Source organism: Myotis lucifugus, unplaced genomic scaffold, assembly GCF_000147115.1.
Source record: "Myotis lucifugus unplaced genomic scaffold, Myoluc2.0 scaffold_1125, whole genome shotgun sequence".
Lineage (NCBI taxonomy): Eukaryota > Metazoa > Chordata > Mammalia > Chiroptera > Vespertilionidae > Myotis > Myotis lucifugus.
This window is the reverse complement of record NW_005872173.1, coordinates 85504-90213: the sequence shown is the minus strand read 5'-3', so window position 1 is coordinate 90213 and position 4710 is coordinate 85504. Positions and strand designations below refer to the sequence as shown.

The 4710-nt window shown below is 45.7% G+C and overlaps 1 pseudogene; it reads left to right on the top strand.

The window, feature by feature from the left end:
• Positions 1–2406: 2406 nt before the first annotated feature.
• Positions 2407–4471, top strand: LOC102424491 (annotated as a pseudogene).
• Positions 4472–4710: the final 239 nt, after the last annotated feature.

Below are 4710 nucleotides of genomic sequence, written 5' to 3'. Positions count from 1 at the left end.
TTTTTTTTTTTTTTAGTGAGAAATAGGATATTCTTACAAACACACTGTAAGCAGGCATTTTCAATTTAGTTCAGGTACATTAACTGACATAAATCCTAATAGAACTTTGAGTTGTTCCCTTTTCACTTCATTCTGCTAAAGAAGAATAAAAATAATCGAAAAGGAGGAGCAGCTAGTGTGCAGAGAGGCTGGGTGGGAAACATGAAGCAGGCAATGTGGTCTTAGCTGTCAGGACTCCGGTCTGCTGGGAGAGATAAGTAGGGATCAACTGAAAAGTCAGCTTCAAAGAAAAGCTTTAAGAGTCATAAGAGCAAGACTTCCACAGGGAATGTGTGCCTGAGAGAGCTCTCCAGGCAATCTTGGAGATGCCTTCCAAAACCGTGATAAATGTGTGGTATCATGAAAATCTGATGTCATTTCCTTAAACAGAGAAGAAAACAGAAGATTTGGTAAGAAAAAAAATGGAATATGAAGAAATGATATTGCAAATGACGATCAGGAAATGATTCTGTTCTCAGATATTTTCTCAGTCTACAAACCTTTTCAGTGAAGTCTCATTTAACCCCATGGCCATAATCACTGGTGAGAGAACATGAACATAACTTTGTCTCCATCAGGGACCTGTCTCCTTCCATCCATACTCATACACCTTCCTTCTAGATCCTCCACCTGGATGTCCTGTGGGTATCTTAACCGCTTCCACTCTCATGGCTTGAATCACTGCCCACCGACCATAACACAGCCAGGATCTCCATCATGGACCTCTCTCCTTACAGCCGCACTCCACCTAGTTATCTCACAGGTTTACCAAGTGCATGTGCAAAATCGGAGGCATCATCACAGCCTCTGCCGCATGTATATGCTGCCTCTTCCCTGTACACACGCTCAGTTCATCGTCATTCTCCAATCTCTCCAGCCACTCAAGCCAAAAGCCAGAGAATCATCTTCTGGTTCCCTCAAAATTCATAGGAAGTGGTCATCAAGTCCTACAAAACCCCGCCCCTAAATCTCAAATCTGCTCATTTTCCTCATCCTCACTAACTTAATTTAGATCCTCATAATCCCTCTTACCACCAGTGTCCTTGTCTCCAATCCCTTTCTCCTCTCATTCATCTCCCAAACTATATAGTCCATGTTGCCGATCTAACATAAAACATGAGCTCACTCGTCCATGAAAGTCTTCTAGCTGTTGCCTCATTGCCTATAGAAGAAAAGTTCAAACTCCTTAGCATGTCTGGCAAGATGTCCATGATCTGGCTCCAGGATACCCCTCCAATCTCTTTCCATTCACACCCATCCTACTCAATATCAGATTGCACAGCTCTAAAATACACTAACTTTTATGAATTCATGTATTTTTATTGTTGTGCCCAGTACAGAGTAAGGAATTAGAAATGGTAGTTGCTGTCACTACTATACAACTACAAGGACTACAATCACATGACAATGATGAATGTCAACTAGGGCTAGACTGCGGATGGTCTCACGAACCAAACCAGGGCTTTAGATTTTAGACATCGTAAAGTATCCAAGGATTTGGGGGAAGAGTGGGGACAAAATTATAACCTCTGGTAGCAGGTATTATAATTGATTAAAGATGGTCATAGAGGGAGATGTGAAAGCTGTTTAGGAAGCTGCTACCATAGTCCAGGTAAGAAGAGGAATATAAGTGAGAATAGAGGAGAACATTTTTTAAAATGCCTCAGGACTTGTTAAGTGCACAGAAACAAGTAATAAAAAGACCAGTAAAATTACAAAAGTAGATTAAAAAAATGAGAGTGTCTGATAAAAATTTAGAATTTGGGGAAGGGGATGTACTTGGGTTTTAAAAAGGTGACAGCTGCAAGTATAGATTTCATAATAGAGGTACTTTTCATAGAGGTAATAGTTGGGATCACAAGAGCAGATGAATGACTAAAAGAGAGTGAGGCATGAGTTATTAAACTGTTCTAAATGTTATGGGCCAGAAAGCAAGAGATGGGAAAATACTAAAATTTGGCCAGAAATAAGGCTGCTCATTGGGAAAGGACCTTGAAGCAATGATTAGGCTACAAGCTAGAGGCTGTTGACATTTTAAAAAGGAAAGAGGAGCTATCAAGTTGAAGAAAAGACAGCTATAGCTTAAGAAAATTACTTGTTCATTTATACAACAAGCGTTCATCGAGAGCCATCTTTGCACTGGACACTTTTCTCGGTGCTGGGAATATCCCCATGAACAGAACACAGTCCCTCCCCTTGTGGACTTTACTTTCCAGTGAAGGAGGTAGACAATGAAGAAACCAATAAAAATGTAACATCAGGGGCTGTTGGTGATCATCTCTAAAGCTGCTAGGTGCCCATGTAGGATTCTCCCAGTGAGGCCGAGTGGTGAGGCCCAGCTTCCTGAAAAGACAGTAACCTACCCCCATGGTTCATCACCATGCTCACCTGGCCAAGAAGAAGGCAGCCAAGAAGAAGGAAGCTGCCAGAGCACAAGAGCAGCCCAGAAAGGACATGAAGAAAACAGAGATGCTCTCAAAGAACCACAGGTGGCAGAGGAGACACATGAGGAGGTCAATGGCCAAGAGACCACAGAAGTGGACTTGCTGACCAAGGAGAAGGAGGATTGAGATAAAGCTGCTGCTCAAGGTGTCAGTGGTGCCCTGGCCTCTCACCCTATCAGTACTGACGTCCACATTCTCAACCTCTCCCTTACCTGTCATGGCCAAGAGCTGCTCAGTGACACCAAACTGAAATTAAACTCAGGCCGTCGTTATGGCCTCATTGCCTTAAGTAGAATTGGGAAGTCTATGCTATTGGGAAAGGTGAAGTGCCTATCCCTGAGCACACAGACATCTACCATCTGACCCGGGAGATGCCCCCAGTGACCAGGCACCCTTGCTGAGTGTGATAGAAGTCGACATAGAGCGGGCCATGCTGAAGAAGAAGGCTGAGCAGCTGGCTCACGAGGATGCTGAGTACGAGGAGCTCTTGGAGCTCTATGTGCCTCCGGAGGGGCTGGATGCTAGCAAGGCGGAGAAGAGGGCCTCACGGATCCTGCACGGGCTGGGTTTCACATCTGCCATGCACACAAGAAACTAAAAGACCTCAGTAGGGGCTGGAGGATGAAGGTTGCCCTCACCAGAGGCCTCTTCATTCAGCCCTTCCTGGTGCTCCTGGATGAGCCACCAACCACTTGGGCCTCAATGCTTGTGTGCGGTTGGAAGAGGAACTAAAAGACTTTTAAGTACATTCTGGTCTTCGACTCCCATTCCCAGGACTTTCTGAATGGTGTCTGTACCAACATCATTCACATGCACAAGAAGAGACTGAAGTATCACATGCGTAATTATGATCAGTATATAAAGACAGGGCTGGAGCTGGAGGAACCAGATGAAGAGGTCTCGCTGGGAGCAAGATCAGATTGTGCACATGAAGAACTACACTGCTAGGCAGTGCTAAGCTGGCCCAGCAGGCCCAGAGCAAGGAGAATACAGAAAATGATGGCATTGGGACTGATAGAGGGGGTTGTGACCAACTAGACACTGTCATTTCATTACCCACCATGTGGCAAGATCCCTCCACCCGTCATTATGGTGCAGAATATGAGCTTCAAGTATACAAAAGATGGGCCTTGTATCTACAACAATCTAGAATTTGGCATTGATCTGGCACATAAGTGGCTCTGGTAGGGCCCAATGGAGCAGGGACGTCAACTCTTGTGAAGCTGCTAACTGGAGAGCTACTACCCACAGATGGGGTGATGTGAAAACACTCGCACGGGGTGTTACCAACATTTACATGAGCAGCTGGACTTAGACCTCTCATCTTTGGAGTACATGATGAATTGCTACCCAGAGACCAAGGAGAAGAAAACAAAATTCACCTAAGAAAGATCATTGGGCAATATGTTCTCACTTGGAAACAGCAGGTGAGCCAGATCCAGAACCTGTCTGATGGGCAGAAGTGCCAAGTGTGTTTGGCCTGGCTGGCCTGGCAGAACCCTCACATGCTCTTCCTGGGCAAACCTACCAATCACCTGGATATTGAGACCATCGACACCCTGGCACACGCCACCAATGACTTCGAGGGTGGTATGATGCTGTTCAGCCATGATTTCAGATGCATTCAGCAGGCAGCACCAGAAAATGTGGGTGTGTGAGAAGCAGACTATACCCAAGTGGCCTCCAGACATCCTGGTCTACAAGGAGACCTTGAGTCCAAGCTGGTGGGCGAGGAACTCCAGTTCACCAGAAGGACCCACAATCTGAGGGCCCCTTGGGCCACACTCCTGCATTGCTGCAGTACCTCTTCCCAGCCCCTCTCCTCCCCGACCTGCCTTAGCTGCACTCTGCAACCCTATCTACAGCTGGGCAGTACCAGTCCATTTCCTCTCCTTCCAATTACTTTTATCCATGCCTGGACTCAGCTGGCTGTTCTCACCAGCCCCTTGCTGGTTCCTGACAATGCCTACACCCTGATTGGCCAGTGAAGGAGCTTAGGATCCTAGTTTTCTGGGTTTTGGTAAAGTTGGAGGAATATCCTCCAGCCACTTTCCCCTTTTCTTTCTGCTTCTGGTTTGGAGCTCTGGATTGGGGCCTTAGTCCGGATCAGTTTTCAAATAATTATTTAACAGTATAACTTTTAGACCTGCGTGGCATATATAAAGCATCCCATAAAGAAGCAAAAATACCCTAATCGGTTTGGCTCAGTGGATAGAGCATTGGCCTG